This window comes from Eptesicus fuscus, chromosome 20 (genome assembly GCF_027574615.1).
Source record: "Eptesicus fuscus isolate TK198812 chromosome 20, DD_ASM_mEF_20220401, whole genome shotgun sequence".
Lineage (NCBI taxonomy): Eukaryota > Metazoa > Chordata > Mammalia > Chiroptera > Vespertilionidae > Eptesicus > Eptesicus fuscus.
In genome coordinates this window covers 9,968,449-9,993,548 of record NC_072492.1, presented here as the reverse complement: position 1 = coordinate 9,993,548, position 25,100 = coordinate 9,968,449, and the positions used below count along the sequence as shown (strand labels likewise).

The following is a 25,100-nucleotide window of genomic DNA, read 5'->3' as shown; positions in this document are numbered from 1 at the left end:
ATGATGGTCAGCACAGTCCAGGATGGCAAAGAGGACACGGATGAGGATGACGGGTACCTGCTGACCTTGGCGGTGAGGAGAGGGCAGGGCTGGGGAGGAGCTGGCCTCCAAGGTGACACGTCTGCTAACTTGTCATGTTCTTTCTTTTTCTCGCATTTTGAAGCCAAGCAGTCTTCTGGGGAATCTTCAACACATTTCTGGACCTTGGTAAAGCCCACCGATTTCTAGCTCTCATCGATTTGGCCTAATGGGGAATGGAGAGTGACAGGTTGCTGACGGCGTTGTCTGAATGTCCAGATTCAGCTCTGCCTGACCCTGCGGCCCAGATTCACTCTTAAATTGTTCAACTATGTGATCCAAGACATACCCTCCCCCCTTTTTTTATTAGGCTGTTTGAGCTAGGTTTCTGTCACTTGCGACCAAAGGAGAAGTCCCTTTTTCTGCAAAATGGATGCATTTTGTTCCATCCCCTCATTTCCTAGAAGAGGACATTCGGGGGGAAAAAAAAAGAGTCTAGCTGTAGCCAGTTTGATTCTGTGGATAGAGCCTCGGTCCGAGGACTGAAGGGTCCCAGGTTTGGTTCTGGTCAAGGGCATGTACCTCGGTTGTTGCAACCAGTCGATGTGTTTCTCTCACATGGATGTTTCTCTCTCTGTGTCTCTCCGCCTCCATTCCAAAAGTCAATGGAAAAATATCCTTGGGTGAGGATTAACAAACAAACAAAAAAAGCCAAAAAAACAAGACAAAAAAAACACACACACCCACACACACACACACACACACACACACACACACATACATGGGAAAAAAAAAAGAGGCCTGAAATTTAAATAATTTGCTCTATGGCTCTGCTTCCCGACCACATGTACTCTTCTGTCCCCTTTTGTGTGACTGGATTCACATTCTATTTTGCATCTTCGTATTGGGGTTCTTAGGTCACATGTCTGCCTCGCCCCTCTGGCCGTCCACTGTAACTTCTGGGAAAGCAGAGAGGAAGTCTTCATTACTCTACTCATATAGGATGAGAGAATGTTAAGAGAATGCTTGGCTCATTAGATAAAGTAAATGGGTGAATGGGTGAATGGAGGGAGAGAGGGGTGGAGGGAGAGGGGTGGACGGAGGAGGGAGGGAGAGGTTGGGAAGGGTGAAATGAATAAGGACCGAGAACTCAGCCCCCGCAGGTTCAGGACTGAGCAGAGGCCAGGCAGTGTGGCCATTCTTATCAGCGTGGGCCTAACTGAATCGGAAGTCACAAGCCGGTGAGGCCTCTGTGGCCACCCTGCCCTCTTATCAGCTGCTGGGTCTGTAACTGCACTGGGTGTGGCGGCCACAGAGGGGCTTGGTGCCTGTCCACACTCCAGAGCTGTCCCCTGCAAGGAGCAGAGGCCGCCCCGCTCCTCGGTCTCTCCTGGGCATTGGGAGCTGCTCCTGCAACTCGGCCTGGGGCTGTGAAGTTACTGATCTTTCCTGGCCCATCCTCATCCCTCTTCCCAGAGAGCCCCGCCCGGTCCCACCTATTCAGACAAATACGTCTCATCTATTTTCTGGACTTCTTTTTTTTTCAGTTACAGTTTACATTCAATATTATTCTGCATGCATGTCAGGTGTACAGTATAGTGGGTAGACAATCATACACTTTACAAAGTGGTCCCCCGCCCAATATTTCAAGTACCCACCTGGCCTCAGGCATGGTTATTACAATATTGTGGACTATATTCCCTGTGCTGTACTTTACATTCACTTGACTATTCTGTAACTCCCAATTTGTACTTCTTAATCCCTTCACCTTTTCACCCAGTCCCCAAATCCCCTCCTCTCTGGCAACCATCAGTCTGTTCTCTGTATCTATGAGTCTGTTTCTGTTTTGTTTGTCATTTATTTTGTTCTTTAGATTCCACATATAAGTGACATCTTAGGGTATTTGTCTTTCTCTGACTGACTTATTTCACTTAACATAATACCCTCTAGGTCCATCCATTGCTATTGCAAATGGTAAGATTTTATTCTTTTTTTTTATATATGTATATAGGTGAGAACTGTTCCATTGCATGTATGTACCACAACTTTTTTACCCATTCATCTATTGATGGGCACCTGGGTTGCTTCCATAGCTTGGCTATTGTAAATAGCTGCAATGAACATAGGGGTGCATGTATTCTTTTGAATTAGTGTTGCGGGTTTCTTTGGATATATACACAGAAGTAGAATCACTGGGTCATAAGACAGTTCCATTTTTAATTTTTTGAGGAATCTCCATACTGTTTTCCATAATGGCTGCATCAGTCTGCATTCCCACCAACAGTGCAAGAGGGTTCCCTTTCCTCCACATCCTCTCCAACACTTGTTGTTTGTTGATTTATTGATGATAGCCATTCTGACAGGTGTGAGGTGGTATCTCATTGAGGTTTTAATTTTCGTTTCTCTGATGAACCAGTGTCAGATTTGAACTTGGGTTCATTTAGTTGCAGGTCTTGAGGACGGAAAAGGATCATTCAATAGAACTTTGTCTACTTCTGATGAACTCACAGCTTACAGGGGCTGCTTAAACATGTAGCTCGGTTACCTATCAGAATACTTACCCAAGAAATCAGGAGTCCTTAGTTTTTTCTGCTGTCCACTGAAACCCTCCGTTTCTGCACATGGAGTAAAACCCAGTGGCATTTGGTATTTTGGATGTAAAATTCTTGTTGTTTGTGGGATTGCCCTGTGTTGAGCACAGCTGGCCCCAGTGCGGTAAATGCTAGTAGTGCTCTCTAGTGGTTGGACGAATGAAATCGCCCCCGCCTGTTTCCAAAGACTGCAGGTGCCCCCTGGCTGAGAACCAGTCTTCATTTCTTTTGCTTCTCATAGGCTCGGCCTTATTTGTGCATCCACGGTTCTCAGATGTGAAAACTCTGTCTCATGTTTGCGAGATGCGCTACCTTTGAAAACGCCATGGATGTGTGCATAGGCTCTTGTATGAGGAACTGGACTCAATCACTAATATTTAAGAACCTACTGCACTCAAGAGAGTGGATACCAGTTCTGCAGGGTAGATATTCTTGGTGAGGTTTGGCGTGAAAATCACGATGCCAGCATATCAACCCAACCGTGACTTCACACGAAGAACAAAGTGTGAGTTCAGAGAGCCTAGGGCCACGTAAGTGAGCGGCTCTGCCCAGAGAGCAGCCGGGCGTGTTCAGTTCAGGGGTTTAAAGTGCATTCATATTGTTGTGCAACCACCACCACCATCCACGTCCAGAGTCTTTCCATCTTGTAAAACTGAAACTCTGTCCCCATTAAACAATGACCCCCCATGCCCCTCCCCCAGCCCTTGGCTTCCACCATTCTCCTCCCTGTGTCTGTGAATATGACTATTCTAAGTACCTCATGTAAGTAGGAACATACAGTATTTATCTTTTTTTTTGGTGACTGGCTTATTTCACTTAGCATAATGCCCTCAAGGTTCATCCATGCTATGGCATGTTGCAGAATTTCTTTCTTTTTTAAGGCTGAAAAATAATCTATTTTATGTACATGCCATATTTTGCTTATCCATTTATCTGTCAATAGACACTAAGAACTCTTTATTATTAATGTTATTCTTAAAACATTAATGACATCACACCTAAAAATTGATAATTCCTCAAAATCAAATACCTTGTCAATGATAAATTTCTCTGTTTGTATCAAGTGTTTTAAACATTTTATTTCTTTGAATCACCATCCAAAATAAAAGCCCACACATTGCATTTGGTCAGTGTTTTATATCTTAGAGCTTTTTGAGCAAATCTCTAATCCTATTTTTAAAAACTTTATTGTTCAAAGTATTATAAATGTTCCCCTTTTTTCCCAGTTGACCCCCGACACCCTACTCCCACCATCCCTAATTTTTTATATTTAACACAAATGTAGTATTTTATTTGTTTTTGTGTACATCTATCTTTTTATAGTCCTTTCAAATCTATTAAGATTCTATTCTGATTGTTATCCTAGTGTATTGGCAGTCTCAAAGAAGACCCTTAGCAGGTAATAAAAACATCCCATCTGTGGCTTCAATTGGAGAAATTGTTCCAAATATTGACTAGCAGGTGATTAAGGTCAGAGCCCTGGGTCCAGCGAGGGGACAGCGACAATAGGCCAGCACCCCCGCGGTGCGGCTCAGCTGTACACCTGCTTATATACAAGCTCACTTCACGCTTTCCCCTCTCATCCCAAATCTCTTTTGTTTCATATGCCGTCTGAGCTTCTATGTGCTGGATGTTTTTGATGAATTCAAAGTGAGGAGACCCCGAAATCTGACTCTGAAGAATAAACAAGCAATAAGGTGTATGTGAAAAACGAATACAAAGCAGAGTTCTATATGCCATAAAATGCCATAGAGAAAAGGCTTGGGGTGGGGTGGGGTGGGGTGGTGTTACTGGCCGTGGAAGTGACCTCCAGCTGCCCTAGCAGAGCTAAGCCAAATGCTTTGCTGAGATGATTTATTTTACCCCATTTGTTTGGCTTCAACAAAATGAGGTTGGTTTGGCATGACTTCTCAGTGATCCCACATTGACTCCAGGTAACCATAGTTTCCTTTCAAAGGGCCCCCAAGTCATCTGATGGATAATGTAGAAGCTGGAGGGGGAGCTCGCACGCAGCCTCTTGTCTTCTAGAGCCCCACTGCCCCGTTTTGAACACTGTACTATCTAGGACATGGACATCATTCCATTTTCTAGGGTATTCCTGCAGACAGAGCCAATAGCACTAACCTGAGCCACATGCTCCAGGGATTTACCATCTTAGATATTGTCCTGTAAACCAGCAGGGGACTGAGGGGGAAGAGGACGAAGGAATCTGAGTGTGGCTCATACGTGAGAAAGCAGGCAGGTCTGGGAGGTTTTTTGTGATGTTGTGGAGCTTCATCAGTTGTTAAGCATCAGTGGTGGTTGCCTTGTGGGATTTCTGTTATTTCTCATTCTTGGTTTATTTAAAAAAATTTTTTTTAAATTGATTTTAGAGAGAAGGGAAGGGGAGAGAGAGGGATAGAAACATGAATGATGAAAGAGAATCATTGATCGGCTGCCTCCTGGGTGCCCTCTACTGGGGATTGAGCCCGCAACCCCAGTATGTGCCCTGACCTGGAATCGAACCGTGACCTCCTGGTTCACAGGTCGATGCTCAACCACTGAGCTATGCTGGCTGGGCTCATTTTGGCTTATTTGAATATGCCATCTTTAATTAAATTATGTTCATCCTTGAGGGCTGCTGCTCTGCCTCCCCTCAGAGTCTAGGTGCTCCCTAGGGTTGTGCCAGGGGGTCCATGTCCACCTATTCACTGCTCATGTCTCTCTCCATGATTTCATGTAGTCTCTTGGCTTCACCTGCCACCCATACATAGACAACCCCATATTTTTTATGTTCCAATAATAAATGTGTTATTCAATTTATTTTTTACACATAAGTAATATAAAACATAATTTAAAATATACATTCAGTATAGCCAAGTTCTATTCTTTTTTTAATTTTAATTTTTCAATTGCAGTTGATGTTCACTTTTACATTGGCTTCAGGTGTACAGCATAGTGATTAGACATTTATATAACTTACGAAGTGTTCCCTCTGGTCGGTTTAGTGCCCACCTGGCACCATATGTAGTCATTACAGTATTATTGACTGAGTTCCCTAGGCTGTCTGTACTTAACATCCCCGAGACTGTTTTGTAACTGCCAATTTGTGCTTCTTAACCCCTTTACCATTTTCACGCAGCGCCCCCAAGGCCCTTCCCATCCGGCAACCATTAGTTTGTTCTCTGTATCGATGTATCTGTGTTGTTGTTTGTTTGTTTGTTTTGGTTTATTTGGATGCCACATAAAAGTGAGGTCATATAACATTTGTTTTTCTCTGTCTGACTTATTCATTAGCATAATACCTTCTAGGTCCCTCCATGTTGTCACAAATGGTAAGATTTAATTCTTTTTATGGCCAAGTAATATTCCATTGTATATAGGTACCACATTGTTATCCAATTGTCTATTTAAAAAATACTTTATTTATTTCAGAGAGAAAGGGAGAGGGAGAGAGAGATAGAAACATCAATGATGAGAGAGAATCATGGATTGGCTGCCTCCTGCTTGCCCCCTACTGGGGATTGAGCCCACAACCCAGGCATGTGCCCTTGATTGGAATTGAACCTGGGACCATTGAGTCCATAGGACAATGCTCTATTCACTGAGCCAAACCAACTAGGGCTCAATTGTCTATTGATGGATACTTAGGTTGCTTCCATATGTTGGCTATCTACACTAATAAAAGAGAAATATGCAAATTGACCATCATTTCATGACACCCACCAGCCAATCAGGAGTGAGTATACAAATTAAGCCAACAAAGATGGCGGCAGCCTCGCCCCCCAGCCACTCTGGGCCTCTGGGCAGCATGCATGCAGGTTCAGAGTGGCTTGGTGGGGCGGGACGCCTGCAATGAGGGGGAAAGCAGGGGGTGGAGGGAGCTATAGGAGTGGTGCTCTGGCTGGAGTGAAGACTGAAGGCTCTGGCCAAAGCAAAGGCCTGAGCCCCAGGTGCCAGAGGAAAACTGGTGCCAGCAGCCAGGGGAAGGAAGGCCTATTGCACGAATCTTCATGCAATGGGCCTCTAGTTGTAAATAATGCCGCAGTGAACATAGGGATACATATGTCTTTTCAAATTTGTGTTTTGGATTTCTTCAGATAAATACCCAGAAGAGGAATTGCTGTGACCCCCATATTTTTATTTTGGGGCCTGAAAATGTTCTTTTGACTTAAACAAAAAATTAAGCAATATAGTATCTAAGAAAATTATGAAAGTAAAGAGTGCTGAAGAGGGCAAATCCTATCAGATGTTTAAAAACTATGTAAAACCTCAATAAAGAAAAGTGTGTCCCTAGCTGGTTTGGCTCAGTGGATAGAGCCTTGGCCTGTGGACCGAAGGGTCCCAGGTTCGATTCTGGTCAAGGGCACATACCTCAGTTGCAGGCTCAATCCTGGCCCTGGTCAGGAGTGTGTGCAGGAGGCAACCAATCAATGTGTCTCTCTCACATTGATGTTTCTCTCTTTCTATCTCTCTCTCCTCCTTTCCACTCTCTCTAAAAATCAATAGAAAAATATCCTTGGGTGAGGATTAACAAAAAAGAGATAAAGAAAAATAAAACTGTGGCACCCATGCATAGGCAGATTAATGGAACTGACTAAAGAGCCAAGAATAGACATGGAAAGAGACACAAATACATTTTGGGATTTAGTGTGAGATGAAGATAGCATTTCAAAGGAGTGATGAAAAGATTATTGACCAATGATACTGAGAAAACTGAATAGCCATTTAGAAAAAGGTAGAAGCTGAAACCTTAATACCAAAATAAATTCCCATTACATTTAGGACATAAAAAAGAAAGCATGAAGTCTTAGAAGAAAAGGTGGTAGAAGGCTAAGTATGACACCAAATCCGGAACACACACACACGTGTGCTTGTGCAGGTCTGACGAATTAGACTGCATACAAATATGTGCATAAACGGACTCAAAAGGGTTGCAGCTCATTTCAGAGAGCGAACTTTATTCATCTATCAAAAGCCCCTTCCAACCAACGAGAGACTCAATAGTCAGGCAGAAAAACGGGCAAGGATATCCAGAGACTCTGTGGGAAAAGATATACGAAAGGAGAAGATGTTCAGCCTTTACTTGTGAGAAATATAAATGAAAAAAATTTAAAAATTTTAAAAATTATTGATTGAATTTTAGAGAGGAAGAGAGAGAGAGAGAAAGAGAGAGAGAGAGAGAGAGAGAGAGAGAGAGAGAGAGAGAGAGAGAGAGATTTGTTGTTCCACTTATTTATGCATTCATTGGTTGATTCTTGTATGTGCCTTTACAGGGGATCGAACTCAAAACCTTGGCATACTGGGCCAACACTCTAACCAACTGAACTACCCAGCCAAGGCCTAAATTAAACATTTTCATCTATTGAAGCACCAAATATCAAGGATGTAGAAAGTAGGTATACCCATTTGGGGCTGGTTTTGGAATGTATCCCTGTCCCATACAGTTCTACTTTTAGAAATTTATTCTATAGATATTTAAGTATGAAATTGAACATATATGAACAAGGCTACTTATTGCAGTGTTCGAGGTAATACCAAAACACTGGAATAAGCCAGCTAGCACTACTAAGTACATTAAATTATGTTGCATCAATACAATGAAATATTGAATTAAAAAAAGCCAGGTGTAAAAAAGTGTGCATAGTGGGCTATCAATTAGGGAGCCTATATAATACTAGAGAAATCAAAATACATTCAGGTGAAAATATGTTAGGCTTTGCGGGCCGTAGGGATCCTGCACACTTTCGCAACTTGTGTTTTTTAACTTTCCATGTAGTAGGCCTCTTTCCAAATCACTTTGTACACATCAGGCTCACTGTTTTTATCAGTTGCAAAGTACCGTATTTTCTGGCATATAAGACGACTGGGCGTATAGAAGATTTTCCTGGGTTAAAAAGTCGTCTTATACGCCGGAAAATAAAGTACTCTGATTATTGGTAAAGCTACGGAGAGTGTCTTTGTCACATCCACTTTCTGCTAGAGCATGTGATGTCTCTATGCACTCATGCCCGTGTGTGTTTTTGTGGGGTATATTAGTATACGTTAAATTGCTGAGTCACACATGTTGTATTTCTTTAAGATTGATACTCCTGTATGGCTTGTGAAATGCTCTCTTCTACTCTGCATGAATACCCATTCTCCCACACTCTTGCCAACATTAGACATTAATCAATATTTAAAATGTTTCCCAAGTTGATGAGAGGAAAGTGGCATCTCATTTTCATCGACGTTTCTTTATTAGTGAGAATGAATGCCCTTTGTTCTCTTTTTATTATCTATAATGTCGTATTTATAACAGAGCTGGGGGAGGCGTGGGAAATGTAAAGATTCGACAAAGTCGGGTGTTGGGTACTCAAGTGTTAGATGCTCTCCCAATGTTACTGTATGCTTATACTATTTCAAAATAACAAAGGAAGACTGTCTAGATCTCCTGGGAACGTTCTTTTACCTCCTCTCCCCGCCCTCCCGATGTCACTTGTCACTGTCCCCTACCCACACATGTCACCTGCGGACAACTCCATACGGTTCACTTCACAGGCTCTGTGAATATTTTGCTATTTTGAGAGTCGAGCACCATGGGTAGCAGGTAGTATGTGTTCAATACTTACTCATGGAATGAATGTCTGCAAGTTACTCACTTTGAGAAAGTCTCATTTCTGCATGACTGTGCTTGCGTTAACCTGTTGCTTCAGATGTCTTTGTGATAATTCTGAAACATCGCGTACATATTACCGTACAAGCAAACTTCGCAGAGAGAAAAAAGTATTGGAAAGAGAAGGATCGTTCCAGGAAAGTTAGACAATCAATAGGTTAATCTATCAGCAATGATCAACCGGGAGGTGAGAAATGGCGGAGACTCCTTCCCGCCCTTTTGCTGTGTCTAACACCTCGGTTCCCCTGGAGCCGGCACTTCCCCTGCCTGTTTTGTCCTAGCGGTGACCTCAGTTTATAATGAGCTCCTTGGCTTCCCTCCTGGACCCTGAGCTGGGCCAGAATCGTGTCTGCCTTGTTGTCCACTGTCCCTAGAGCCTGGCACATAGTGGTACTTGATATTTCTTTGTTGAAAAAAATCAGTTTGTGCTTTCCTAGCTAGATTCTGGACTTAATTGGTTGTTTTAATTTTAGGAATCCATATTGAGTCATTTCTGCCAAATTAACGGTAATGTGATAGACCAGTGTGTGGATGTTCTGTGTGCTGGGGAGAGGGATGTCGGGTGACCAACAGACAGATAAAGACGTTAGCAAATAGAGAGTTGTTAGAAGGAGCTCCGCGTGTTTTAAATGCCCCATGGTTGAGTGTGTTTTCCCTGCTGTGAGTGCTTGATTTTATTCTTTAGCCCAACCTCATAGCAGCCGGTGTATAATTCACTTCTAAAAAAATATTTTTATTGATTTCAGAGAGGAAGGGAGGGAGAGAGAGAGAGAGAGAGAGAGAGAGAGAGAGAGAGAGAGAGAGAGAAAGAGATCAATGATGAGAGAGAATTATCAATCAGCTGCCTCCTGCACACCCCACACTAGAGATCAAGCCCGCAACCCAGGCATGTGCCCCAGACCGGGAATCGAACTGTGACCTCCTGGTTCATAGGTTGATGCTCACTCACTGAGCCATGCTAGCCTGGCTAATTCACTTTTAAAAAACTCCTTTAAACGTTTTTTGTCTCCCCCCACCCACCCCGTGATAAAATATACCAAACATTAAATTTACCATTTTAGCCATTTTTAAGTGTACAGTTCAATAGTCTTAAGTATGTTTACACGCTGTGCAGCCATCACCACCACCATCTCCAGAACCTTCTCATCTTCCCAAACTGAAACTCTGTCCCCATTAAACACTAACCCCTCAGTCCTCCCTTAGTCTCCACCAAAGGGTTCAACTTTTTCATTGATAAGTAGCCTGATCCGTTAGAAGGAGTATTGTATCCAGTGTATCTTCTTACTAATTATAGAAAACTAGAGGCCCGGTGCACGACATCCGTGATGCACTGGCGGGGGGAGGAGGGGTCCCCTCAGCCCGGCCTGCACCCTTTCGCAGTCTGGGAGCCCTCGGACATCCTTAGTGCTCCCATGGAGGCGGGCCATTGCGCTCGCCAGCCGTCAGCCTGGCTTGTGGCTGAGCGGTGCTCCCCCTGTGGGAGCGCACTGACCACCAGGGGGCAGCTCCTGCATTGAGTGTCTGCCCTGTGGTGATCAGTGTGTGTCATAGTGACTGGTCGTTCAGCCATTAGATCGATTTGCATATTACCCTTTTATTATATAGGATTACAAGATTACCATGTATGCATTTGAACAACTGCTGTGAGCAGTGAAAAGGTAGGTTGGGCAGGGGAATTATATAGAAACTAGAGGCCCAATGCACGAAATCTGTGCCAGGGGCGTGGCCCTCGCAGCCATGGTGGCTTGCCTTGGCCCTCGCAGCCCCGGCTTCATCCAGAAGGTTGTCTGGAAGGACGTCCGGTCTAATTAGCATATTACGCTTTTATTTTTATAGATAAGCTTGTTCTTCATAGGGGTGCCGTAAATTTCCCGAGTGTGTGTCTTCTCAGGGTTTTTCATGGAAGCTTACCTCATTAATAGGTCTTCGTTTAAGCTGGCACAACGTGCAAATTGGGCTTTAGTGAAAGGCACCTGATTTCAGGTTACACAAGCAGAGGCATTCCGTCCACCCCGAAGACATACCAGACCTATTGGCTTTTTATTAGCCTCAGAGTACCCGGAGTGACAGAAGTTCATCTCAATCAGATAGGGACGGACTTTATGAAAGGTAGGGAAGTATTTTAAGCAAAAGCTCTTGCTTAGTCGTTTGTTATTGCTTGTTTTTGGAGAAATCAGCTTTGTGTTTTCTGCTTCCCCGCTCTGGCCCTGCCTTCCCTCGCCAAGACCTCCTCCTGCCGAGGCTCTCGCTGGGGGCCCAGGGGTGAGGTGTTCTTCCCAGGGCTCCTGCACCCGCTCCCCGCGATCGCTTCCTGTCTGTTCCACCCCTGCTTCTCCTTGGTGTTACCTACCCTGTCCTTGTGCGTTGGCTTCAGCCCCGAGGGACTGTGCAGGGCCGGGCTGTGAGGCCAGGCCAGCCTCCCGCTGGCGGGAACTGCTACTGGTTTGCTTCTTTCTCGGTGTTCAGGTGCATTGCTTCAGCTCTAACAATGTGGAGTGCCGTTTTCCTTGCATGGAAGTGTGAGGCTATGGAACCAAAGAGGTGTAATTTTAAGGCTTCATCCCATTCTGACTGCAATTCTGTGGCCATAAGCATGATTTTGGACCCTTGTGGTACAAATGGTTGGAAAATGGAGGATATGCAATGTTTTAAAGACCCTAGACTAAAATGAGCAAAACAGACTTAAAATAAAAGGTATTTGCGCAGTGGTTGAGTTACATTTCACTGTTTTGCACACCGAGGCTGCTTCGCAGGTGCCAGTGGGAAAGTCTGGAAGGGAAGTCTGGGGGTCTAGGCTTGAATCTCACAGACTCCCCTCTTTGACCGGTTAAGTCCCGTGATTGGAAAGGGGCTCGCAAGAGACAGACTTGTTTTTATCTTATTTTTGTTCATCCTCACCCGAGGATACTTTTCCATTGATTTTTAGAGAGAGTGGGAGGGAAGAGAGAGACAGAGAGAAAAACATGGATGTGAGAGAGACACATTGATTGATTGCCTCCTGCACACACCCCTACAAAGGCCAGGGATCCAGCCTGCAACCGAAATACATGCCCTTGACCAGAATCAAACCCAGGACCCTTCAGTCCACGGGCCGGCGCTCTAACCACTGAGCCAAACCAGCTAGGGCAAGAAACGGGCTTGTTTTTAGAAAGTCTGCCTTTGCTGCTGTCCTGGCACCTGGCCGAGAGCTCCCGGGTGCTGAGCCCCTGGCGTCACCAGTCGGGAGAAGCCTGGAGCCCATTTGCTCACCCCAGTCTCCCCTCAAACCCTCTGCTGATGGGTTCGTGGTGAGTATTTTAAAACCAGAGTTGCATTTTTACCTTTGACCAAAAGAGTGTGAAGTGGGGGTAGAATTCCCCATCTGTTGCTTATCATTTTAATGGAACATTAATACTCCACCCGAGGAACCACAGAACGGCTTGTTGTGTGTTTTTTCTTTTTTTGTTTTTTTTTTGGTACAGCCCAAAGCTAAGATTAGTTTTTATATTTTTAAAGAGTTGTAAAACCAAAATCAAAACAGGCGAATATGTGACAGAGGTCTTATACTGTATGTACCTTTATAGAAAGAGTTTGCTGACTGCTTGCATTATTGGCCTGAGTATGATATTCCTATTTTTATTGTGAAACATTGCCCTTCGATTATTCGTGTGTTTCTTTGTGCAAACTTTCCCTTCCCCCTTTATTTTTAGAGGTAGGTTGAATGTAAGCCAATGCAGAGCCAGCCTAGCGGTTCTCGGCTCTGCTGGGGAGGGAGGGGCGGAGGGATGCTGCCCCCTGCTGGTGGCACACGGCTCACCTTGCAGACTCGAATCTGACCTGAGGTTGATTCCCTCAGGAGGCTGGTCCCCGTTTTAGCCTTTTGCACTCGGATGTCGAGTGTGACTCGACACGGTTAGTATCGGTAGCAGCTCGTGTGTCAAATTGTATTGAATATATCAATAATTTGAAATATAAAAAAATCCAAATAAATAAGTTTGTATGAAAAGAAACTCCAGTTTTTTATTCTACTGCCGCGCTTTGTAAATTCTGGGGTATTTGAAAAATTAAATCCCGAGTAGAATAAAGGAATCGAGAAAAAAAAGCAAGCGGGTGCAAAGGGTTAGTTTTTCCTCTGGGAGACGCTAAATATTTTGTGCGTCGTGTTAAACAAGTTATTTTTAAGTATCTACGGTCAACTAGACAATTTAGATTATTTCAAGTTAGACAAATTTCAAGTTAGAGGAAATTTCCTCTGTGACGCCTATCCTATAATTTAACTTTTGTCCACTCTTTTTTTTCTTGCTTTAACTGCTTCATTCTTTCTTTAATTACTTTATTCCGGTAAAATTTACACACCATAAAATCCACCCATTCCAAGTGTGAAGTTTAATGATTTTTGGTAAATTTAGCGAGTTGTGAAACTATCACCATGCTACGGTTTTACAACTTTTCTACCACCCCAAGCAGTTCCTTTATTCCTACTTGTAGCCACTCCCCACTCCCACCACTCGCCACAGGCAGCTTTTGGCCTCTATAGATTAGCCTTTCCTGGACATTTGGAGTAAAAGGGATCATGCTTTTACATCGGGCTTCCTTCACTTGGCACAGTGTGTTTGCGTTCCATCCACGTTGCAGCTTGCATCAGGAGTTAGTCAGTACTTAGTTCCTCTTTAGTGTTGAGTAACATTCCGTTGTAAGGCTGTATCACATTAGTTTCCCCATTCACCAGTTGATGGCCACTTGGATTGGTTCCACTTTGGGGCTATTTCGAGTAACGCTGCTGGAATACTTGCCTATGAGTGCTTGTGTGGATATATTTCATTAGGGGAGGAGTGTGCGGGGATAAATACATAGGAATGGAAATGCTGGATTATATGCCGATTTGTTTACCTTTTGAAGAAACTATCAAACTTTTCCTAAGTGGCTGCACCATTTAAAGTCCCATCGGCAATGTACAAGGTTTCTAGTTTTTCCACACCCACGTCATCACTTGATATTGTCTATTATAGCAATCCCAGTGGTTGTGTACTCATTGTAAAACCGCAGTGAGTACCTCACTGTATGTGTGTTTTGTTGTTGTTGATTTTACCTTAGAAAGAGGAAGGGAGGGAGAGAGAGAAACATCGATATGAGAGAGAAACATGGATCAGTTGCCTCCCATATACACCCTGACCAGGGATTGAAACTGCAACCTGGGCATATGCCCTGACTGGGGATCAAACCCGTAAACTTGGCATATCGGGATGATGCTCCAACCAACTGAGCCACACCGGCGAAGGGTCTTTGACTGTTTTTAATTGTACATGAAGTTTTAAAAATATTTAAGATATTTACAATTCTGACTATTACAGAATCTCAAGCACTTGGATATCTAATGTGACAGAACAATATTGACGAATTTTCTTTCTTTCTTTCTTTCTTTCTTTCTTTCTTTCTTCCTTCCTTCCTTCCTTCCTTCCTTCCTTCCTTCCTTCCTTCCTTTCTTTCTTCTTCTTTTTTTATTGTTAATCCTCACCTGAGGGTATTTTTCCACTGATTTTTAGAGAGAGTGGAAGAGAGAGGGAAAGACAGAGAGAAACATCGATGTGAGAGAAACACATCGATTGGGTGCCTCTTGCACATTTCCTGACCAGGGCCTGGGCCAGGGAGAAGCCTGCAACCAAGGTACGCACCCTTGACTGGAATTGAGCCTGGAAAACTTTGGTCCACAGGCCCAAGTTCTATTCACGGAGCCAAACCGGCTAGGGCATGAATTTCTAATTATCTGAAAATCCATGGACTCTTATCCCCTCCAGGCTCTTATATTCAGTGGATCCCCCTCATTTCCTCCCGTTTATTACAGTTGGGTTATAACAGGATGGATTACAGATGTGCATTTTGTGAAAGCATGTGTCCACTCACATTTGAACCTGTCTCTATGGAAGGGAAAAGCAAACAAATTATTTGCTCTTGGCATCATACGTGACTAAATTAACTTAGTCGTGTCAGCACTCACTTTACATGAGCCCATTGCTGTCCTGAAAAACAATTAGGGTCCTCTTATTAAGGAAGAAGGGGGGATGGAGGAAGGAGGAAGCAACCAGAATAACCCCCAGCACTGTATTACTGCACCCCATTTTCTGTAGGTGTGAGGATTCCTGAAAAGGGCAGCATGCATGCATGCAATGTGCTCAATAAATGTGGATAAAATCACGGAGAATTAATGTCTTCCAGGTGGATAAGAGAGTTGACAAAGACATATAAAACCCAATAGATATTTTTAATGCCCCAAGAATTACGTTTTTCATGTCTTAAAAGCTTCTTGTGTCGGTATCTAAGGATTCAGAGTGAGTGTTAGACAATTCTGCTTCGGGGTCATCCTGGCCATGAGGTTCAGTGGGTGTGAATGCCGGCAGGTTCCTGCAGCAAGCGGGGGCGTTTGGTGCTATGTAGTAGTTACTTTAAATGCCCCGATGTAATTGCCGCACTTGGGCATCGAGGTGTGAGTTTGGCTTTGTGACAGGTTTCTCAACTGCTCTGTCTGCAACCACGCATCAGTGCTGAGATTCTCATAGCATGTTTGAAACATACTGTTTGTTTCTTTTTAAAAAACTTTTAATTGGTGTATTATATGCTTACCAAAAAAAAGTCAATATCATGGTTGAACAGCTCTATGAATTTTCACAAACTGCATAATCTTCCCTTAGGTTTAAAAACCAAAGACAAAAATCAAAATACATGATGGGAACCGAGCACCCCAGTAGTTCCTTCAGGCCTCCTTCCTGTAATGCCTCCCCCCCTACCCCCCTACCCCCAAGGTAACCACTTGCAAATAAAGGAAATCATGATTCCTTTAGTGCCGGGCGCATCCACTCTCCAGTTTGTGAGATTCACCTAGATCGTTGTATATTTCAAAGGATCGTTCCTCCCGGTGAAGGCACAGCCGAACTGGCTGGACTATGCCTGCACATTCTGCTGTCAGGAGGGTTCGGGTCGTTTACAGCTTCGGGGAATTAAGAGTAATGCTGCTTTGTCCATTCTTGTAAATGTCTCCTGGGGGACATGTGCGTGCATTTCTGTTGAGCATTCCTGTACTCAATCACTGGGACATCGGGACGCTTATAGTCAGTCTTCTAAATGGAGCGCGCATCTGATGCTCACACCTGCCCTGGGAGCATCTGGTTGCCCCCTGCCCCACCCACCACTGGTATTTTGTGACTTTTCATTTTAGCCTCTGGAGGAGTGTACACAGCACACAGAAAGCTCGGATGCTTCTGGTTGACCCGCAGAGTCCGAGAGTTCAGAGGCAACAGAAGGGCCACCTGGTCAACCTCAGTCACTGCTGGGTTTCCTCAGCATCGGTGGAAAGCAAACAAGGCTGAGGAGACACGTGAGTGGTATATGCCAGCATCACCACCACACGCCCTAGCCATCCCGGGAGATGCACAGCTTAGGGACAGTGGCAAATAACAACTCCTGGTGCCAGCTGGTTATTGGCCTGGTGCCCAACACCCTTTTTGTAACGCTTGCGTTGCTGGGTTAGAGGAACGCATGAGCAGTACCGGCAAGGGACTGACAGTTCATCTGCATCCGAGTTCCCCAGAGGACCAGTTGGCAGGGCAGACGAGGGGGCGCCCTCTAATGCCAAGGTAAGATGGTTCCTGAGACAGAAATGTTGCTTTCGGGGGCAGCCCCGCAGTCAGTAGTGATGGTTCCCACTGCAGCACAGTGGCAGGAAGGCAGACCCGAGGTGCTAAAGGGATGCAGGGGGCCGCCACCAGGGCTCCCACCTCCTGAGAGTCAGTGCCCTCTGCCCCCCGCCCCCTTCTACCCTCCAACCCTTCCCCAGGCCACTAGCATCCCAGGGTTCTGAGTGTTCAGAGTCTGGGCCTGGCCTGGTGCTGCTGCATCCTTGGCTGCGCTTGTCCTACCCCACCCTCCCACCCTCCCCACCCTCCCCACCAGGTGCCCGGGTGCTCCTGATGGCCAAGGCCGCCCCGCCACCCTCCTCCACCCAAGCCTGAGCACGGGCACTGCTCCAAGTTCAAGTGTATCCCCTTGTGGCGCTGCAGCCCGCAGGTGGAGTCAGTGGACAAGAGGCACTCCCCTCTGGGGGCCACGCCCCAGACCTACAGCTACAGCTGCAGCAGGAGGAGCTGCGCCTCCACGCCAACCAGCTGACCAGCCCTTCTTCCGGCGCTGAACCTGCGCAAGCTGGGCCGCGCCACCACGAGACCCAGCGGTTGCCCCGGAGGCGGCCAAGTTCCTGCAGCTGGAGGAGCTGGGCATGTCCCGGAACACATCCCCGAGATCCCCGAGAGCATTGAGTTCTGCAAGGCCCTGGGGACGGCGGGAACCCCTTCTGCAGGCCCCCGAAGGCTCCACTCAGCCTGGCTCACCTGGCCCTGAATGCCCTAGGCTCCTAGGCGCTGCCCGGGGAACCTGGGCAACCTCGTCCACCTGGTGGCCCTGGAGCTCCGGCCGAACCCGCTCAAGTCCCTGCCTGCGGCCTTGTCCTTTGGATCTGGGAGGCGATGATGTGGAAGCGCTGCCTCGGGTGACGCCCTCGGGTGGGCGGTGGCTGGATGGACCCAGCTGCCTCTGGAGCTCGGGAGCCTGCGGCCTGGTGCACCTGGACATGTGGGAGACCCGCTGGACGCGGCCGCGGAGCTGGTGCAGGCGCTGCTCCAGACCTGCTGCTGCCCCAGGCCCCGCCGCAGTGGCTCCTGGCGGCCGGGTCAGCTGGAGCAGCTGTCCATCCGAGTGGGCCAGAGCCGTCTGGAGGTGCCCGAGGCATGAGGACTGTGAGAACTCGTCAGAGTGGTCCTCACCGAGACCCCGCTGAGGGCCCTGCCCCTCCTGGGGAAGCTGGCCAAGCTGACCGACATCAGTGCGGACCGGGACTGCCGGAGGTGCTGCCCCGGAGACCGGGGCTGTGTGGCACTCAGTGTCCCGTCCTTGAGGGTCAGCCGCCTGGCCATCCTCGGACACACTGCCGGCTGCGGGTGCTGGATGTGTCTGGGCACCGGCTGCAGAGCCTGCTGTTCTCACTGCCCCTCCCCCTCCCCCTCCATCGTGGCTGCCTGAGAACCAGGTGCAGCCCCTGCTCCGCTTCCAGACCCAGGACGACGCCCAGACGGTGAGAAGGTGCTCACCGGCTCCCTGCTGTCCCAGGACCCCACCCAGTCTTGAGGACAGGGCAGCGGAGCAGCCCACCTGAGGCTGAAGCAGGGACCCCTGCTCAGCCGAGGCAGTGTCCTCAAGTCCCAAAGGCCCCTCAGGCAACGAGGACGGGGGGCGGGGGGGGGGGGGGGGAGAGGGGCGGGCGCAGCTGCCCAGAAGCAGGGCCTGCAGCATCGGCCAGGCCTCACCCCAGCAGCTCAGGTGACCAACATGGGTGTGGAAGAGCGTGGGAGCGAAGCCTGCAGGGCTCGGCCGGGGTCCTCCAGATGGCGAAGCTGAGTGGCACCCGCAGAGACCTGAGCTGCCCATGCCGAGGGGCCTCTGTTCCCCCAACGCAGGCCCTAGAGGCAGAGAAGGTGCGCTGGGAGGGCGGCCAGGATGACTCACCGATGGTTCTCAGCAAGTCCCAGGATGGACGGAGCAAGCGTGGGCCCCTGAAGCGGCTGCCCGAACCCCCCGACCCCACACCCACCCCTTGGAAGACCTGGATCCCCAGACTAGCACCGCCCCGACCGCCTCTCCCTAGATTTTGCTGAGGAGCTGGGGTCCTTGGAACTGTCCAATAGGCTGTCGCCAGATGCCACGGGCCCCGAGGAGGTGACACTGCACAGCAGCTGCCACCCAATGCGGCCAGGACGCTGTGTCCTGGGCCCGGTGCCCTCCTAGAGGGTCAGGGTGTCTCCCCTGAACTTGGGATGGGGCCCTGCCGGCTCCAACACCACCCTTACCCAAGTCTCCTAATTTGGGTGTTAGTATTTTAAAGAGATTCCTCGGGAGTTCTGGCCACCGATTAACTGCACCCTCCCCAACCTCTTGGCAAGATTGTAACTAGTGATGTTTGTACAACAAACACTATTTTGTGGTTTAAGGAGAATAAAACTGACAACATTTAACTTCAAAAACAAAAGAAATGCTGCTTGCGTGATTTTGTTCCACTCAGTGCAGGTCAGGTATGAAAACTTGATCATGTGCCTCACAGAGGTTACTTCCGCTTCCCTGTGGGGCTGGAGGGTGGTCTCCTGCCAGCCGAGGCCAGTTTACAGGCTCTCAGACAGGGAGCTCAGGTGTGCACTGCTCCAGGGGACCGCTTCTTAGCAGCCATGCATCCTCTTCGATTAAGAACATCGTGGTTGTAAGTGCAGCCGCGCTGAGCGTCGACCTATGGACCAGGAGGTCACCGTTCAATTCCTGGTCAGAGCACATACGCGGGTTGGGGTGTGTGTGCGGCAGTAACAGGTGTGTGGGGGGCCCATTAGGGGGGATGCAGGAGGCAGCTGAACAATGATTTTTCTCTCATCATTGATGTTTCTATCTCCCTCTCCGTTCTTCTCTGAAACCAATAAAAATACGTTGTGGTTGCCCATCAAGATAGACTTGAGAGACATCCTCCTGGCGTGGGTGCATCCTCCGCTCTTGCTTAGAGCTTCCCTCGTCTTGACCACTGTTTCCCCTCTGGTTAGCTCGAGTCAGCAGGAGAACAAAGGACCTGTGAACCAGGACGCCGCAGGCCTGACATTCAGGGCTTTCTTTCCTGGAAGCGCAGGTGGCCTCAAGAGAAACAAAAACTGTGCATTTTCTGAGTCAGTCACTTCCTGAGGAAAAAAGTCCAGATGCTGAGAAAGGTGAGCCTTCCCTGCCGGCTTTCCTCTAGAGAACCGCCCAGTCCCAGCTTTCTGATGGAGCGAGGACTAACCGTGCAGTGAAAGGAAGTGCCTTTCTAGATAAAGACCTAGCGTCACGTTTCTACAAGCGGTTGTGTTCCCTGCAGACGGTCCACATTGATGTCATGGGGGTGGGGTTTGTGAGCTGATGTGGTGTGATTGTATGCACATGTGTGTGTCTTCCCCCTGGAGTTCCATCCCCCTTACAGAGCAAAATGGCATAAAAAAATCCCATCCCCACTGCTTTCGGGGTGGAGCCGTGTCCTCTTTCCACCCTAACTGGGTGCACTGCCACGTCACTCTGACACTGACCACCAGAGGCACTATCAGATCCCACAAGTTAGGGACCCAGTCCTTTACAAGACTGCCCTTTCTTCAGACACCAGCCACACTTGGGGGGGCGGGGGGAGGGAGCCCCGGGCCTCCCACATTTCCAAAGGATGGGCTATAAATCCAGGGCCTCCCATGACACCTTGAGCTTGACATTCACTATGAATGACTCACAGAACTCAGGGAAGCTCTGTACTTGTTCCAGTGCTATTACAAGGCTACGCGTAGGCTGAGGTCTGGGAGGGCCCGGGAGCAGAGCTTCCATGGCCTCTCTCTGTGGGTCAGGGCACCGTGCCCTCCCAGCACATAGGGTGGACTCACCAAACAGAAATCCACTTAGCTTCCTCGTCCATCATTTTTATGGGTTCCATTCTGTAGGCAGAATTGATTGGAGTCAGTCTCTGTCTGCCCGCCCCTCTCCTGGCCTTTGACCTTGGTTACCTTATGGCAACATGATCATACCTGTCTGAGCATCTACATTGGGTGCAGCATTTATATAACAGATAAAGCAATAGTAGCAACGTGACTATACCTAGTGTTTGGAGGAGTGAGTGTGGGGTCCATATAGTAGGTTTTTAGTTTAAAAAGTATGTCCCAGTATTTGACTATCAATATTGGTATTATAATTTTACCAACAATGCCAGTGATTGTTAGATCCTATTGCAATGATGGTAGACAGGACCTGAAAAATAAAGGTCAAAGGTGCTGGCACATTCCTGGAGTTCCTTTTAGTCATCAATAATTAGTGGGTCCATCATCCTATCATATGATGAACATGTCCCCTGGGGCAAGGCCACACAGGTGTGCAGGCTTCATTTGAGGTTCAGGTTCCGAAGGAAGGAATGGTCTCAGCTTCACCCTCTCATAATAGAGCTCAGAGCCTTTTGGGAAAAGGATTGGATTTCTCTCTGCATAACCCATGGCTTCATTCCTTTACCTTCAGCTGTTAGTTCCCCTTCTCCCCATCCGTACAGGACTAGCGGGTGATTTCTACCACTAGGCCATATGGGTACATTCATCATTAACCCCATTTGCGCCAGATGGAGTGAAAGTACAGCCCACACAGTCAGGGCTGTAGGAATTCTGACATAAAAAGGTAAAAGCATATTTACAACTTCTTGCCTAGGAATCATGCCTGCTTCTGACCATTGTAGTTGCAGCCCAGTCCTGGAAGTACTGCCTCAGGTAGGAAAAAGTTGTGATGTGGGGAAGAAAGAAAAATATATAGACATACCATTATCTCCCCATGGTGGGGAGAATGGTATAGTCATACCAGCTTCCTTCCCCCCCACCCCTCACCCCCAGATCCATCAGAAAAGCAGAGGGATCTATCTAGTGGGGACACATCCTCAGCACCCCCATGGTGAGTGTGAGCAAACACTCCCGAAGACGTGTAAACAAGACCAGCTGTTTTATGCACGCATATCTCTAGCTGTTTTAATTGCTTTAATTGCCCGGTCCAGTTACCTATGCAACGATTACTCTGAGTATGAGGATGTGTCCCTGGGTCTAAGAGAATGTAACTTGGCGGTCTAACTTGGCTCAGGATCTTCTGTGCTGGTTCTTTTGCTGTGCTCTGAGCATGCGTATCTACCACCTGGTACACACGGTCCAGAGTCAGTCTATTCCCGTCAGGACCCATGTCTAGCCCCTGGGGCTGCAACATGGTCTGACGTCCTCCACTTGCCAGCCTTCCCCCGGGGACTCTGCCCCACAGCCATCTGCAGTCTCTGTCTCTCTTCTTGGTACAGGACACTTCTTTTTTCATTAATCCTCACCCGAGGATATTTTTCCATTGGTTTTTAGAGAGAGGAAGGGAGGGGGTGAGACAAAGAGAGAAACACCAATGTGAGAGAGACACATCGATTAGTTGCCTTGCACATGCACCCTGACCAGGGCCAGGATTGAGCCTATAACTGAGGTATGTGCCCTTGACTGGAATCAAACCTGGGACCCTTCAGTCCACAGGCTGACACTCTATCTACTGAGCCAAACCGGCTGGGACACTTCTTACTGGCATTTTGTGCCTCAAGGGCTGCAAGAGGAATGCGTCTAGATTGAACCCCTTTCTGCCTTATTGCAGCCCATGGACGAAGGAGGCCACCGCAAGCGAACACACTGGTATATACACTCATCAACGTCAATCACCACATGAATCTGATTGACATGTACTACTTTAATGCATTCTTCAAATTTCCCTAGTGACGTCCACAGTGCCATGCCCCATCTGAGCATCTTAATAGGCCAATTTCCCATGGCCCTTCTGCCCGACTATATGGCCAGGCTCTTGGTCACTACCCACAAGCCAGTACAAACCCAAACACAGAGGCAAACACCATGCACTTGGGCCCAGGGACTTGATTTAATTTTACCTTCTTTGTTCAGAGTGGTGGTCTTCTAAACAGGAAACTATTTGTTCACCTTGGCGGTCAGCCATCCCAAAGCCAAGCAGGTCGGTGTTGGTCAAAGAAAAGCTGTTTATAGGTCACTGGTCACTGTCCATGTGGCAATAGAATCAGGCAGCTCCTGGTGTGGTCCCAAGGTCAGCCATTAGGGGAAGACGTACCTGCTTAGGAAGATGCCGAGTAGCCCTCTGCACCCCCTCCTAGCGTGCTCCTGTGCAAGCCTTTTCCATGTTTATTGTGGAATGCTTCTGGGCACTGCTCGCCCCCCTCCCTGCCCACCCCCCGCCCCGTAGTCAACAGTTTCGTAGTTATAGTATCTGCAGATATTGTCTTTGCAAGCAGTAGTTTGGGGTAGAGGAGTGCTGCTTTAGGCCCAGTCCAGAGGTTATTGTGCCCTGTTTAACATTCAGGGGACTAAGACTTGCAAGGCATTTCCTCTGGGATGGCAGCCCCATCTCCATTTATTTTCATTTTACAGTGTCTTCCCAACATTCATATGTTGAACCCCAAGGTGATGGTACTAGGAGGTAGGACCTCTGGGGGGCAACGAGGCTTAGGTGACATCATGAGGGTAGGGCCCCCATGATGGGATCCGTGTCCCTGTAAGAAGAGGGAGACAGAGCTTCCTCTCCGCACCTTGTGAAGACACGACGAGAAGGTGGCATCTGCAACCAGGAGGAGAGCTCTCCCCACAGACAGAGTCTGCCAGCACCTTGATCTTGGACATCCCAGCCCCCAGGACTGTGAGGAATGGATAGCTGCTGGTTAAGCCCTCCCCACACCTGGTATTCTGCTGTGGCAACCTGAGCTACGACAGGGGGGCTGTGGTCCGAGCTGGGACACAGGTGTGTGCCTGCTGCACAGAATGGAGAACTGAAGTGACACAGGTAGGGACCTGCCTGTTATCAGCCTCAGTAAAGAGGTAAACGGAGACAAGCTCAAGACTCAAAAAGATGAGTTTACTTGATGATAGCGAGGAATTGCAATTTGGGCCGCGTGAACTGTAAAGCTCCAGGCGAGTCTGCAGAGGGTTTGGGGAGGGCGGAATTTGTGAGCAGGGAATGTAAGGAGGGAGAGTTCAGTTGGAGTCTGTTAAAATGGAGAACAAATGGAGACCAGCCTTGGAAACTCCCTGCAGACAAACAGAGTTCAATTCAGCGTATTTTGTGAGATTAACCCAACCTGGGTGGTTTTTTGTTCACGCCTCTGGAAACCATAAGCAAAACTTCCCAAGGCTGATGCGAGGCAGCCCCTAACCAACTCCCCCTAAGAAAACCCCAGTATTATCAGTTTCCTAACCAGGCATTTATGGGAAATCGGTCTCTCTTGGTCCTTAAGTTCTGATTTCCTGACTCTGCCTGAGGTTTCCTATTTTATACTTCTGGTTCCATTTGAGATGGAAATTCTGTCCCCCTGCCTGTGCCCCCAGGGCGGTGGGGACAATGCCCCTCCCCCGGAGGACCTGATGTAGTGGCAGGGTTGGGGGAGGAAATAGAAGGGTTCAGAAACAGGAAAGGAGGGCGCAGCTTCCTCCCCAGGAAAGCAAGAAGCCCTCTTCCGAGGGCAGGGGCCAACATCCCAGAGCTGGAGGGGTGGGGGTGACAGGGAGGATGGGGGTCTGAGCGCTGGGGAGGCACCCAGCTGCGGGCCCACACTCGTCTCCTGTGCGTGTGAGGCTGCGGGGGCTGCACACCACTCTGGTGCCTCCGCTTGGAGCAGACAGGGGTGGGGCGGTGCCTCTGGAGGGCACATGGAGCGCGGGTCAGGGACCTCAGGGAGGGGTCTGAGGAGGGTGACTGACCCCTGCATTCTGAGCCCCAGAGGAAGCTCCAAGCTGCCAGAAAGGAACAAACTGCTAAATTGGACGTCATTAAAATGAAGACCATCTGCTTGGCAAAAGGCACTGCTACGAAAATGAAAAGACAAGCCGCAGACTGGAAGACATATTTGCAAAACATTTACTGTGTCTGCAAAAGGACTGGTATCCAAAACACACAAAGAAAACACAATTTGACATTAAGAAAACAAACAACTTAGAAATGGGCAAAGCATCTGCACAGACACCTCACCGAAGAAGGCAAGCACACGGCAAATACACACACGGGAAGATGCTCAGCATCGCGGTCACTGGGGAATCGCAGATTCAGACAACAATATCACTGCACACCCACTGGAACGGGGAAAACCCCAAATGCGGGCAACGCCAGGTGCTGATGAAGCTGTGGAGCCACAGGAACTCTCATCCACCTGGGGAGAGGGCAGAGGGCCACAGCCACTTTGGACGGCAGCCTGGCATTTGTTTTACAACTAAACATGCTTA

At 47.9% G+C, this 25,100-nt stretch overlaps 1 pseudogene; it reads left to right on the top strand.

The window, feature by feature from the left end:
* The first annotated feature begins 3 nt into the window (after positions 1-3).
* LOC129147393 (protein scribble homolog) lies at positions 4-19,050 on the top strand (annotated as a pseudogene).
* Positions 19,051-25,100: the final 6,050 nt, after the last annotated feature.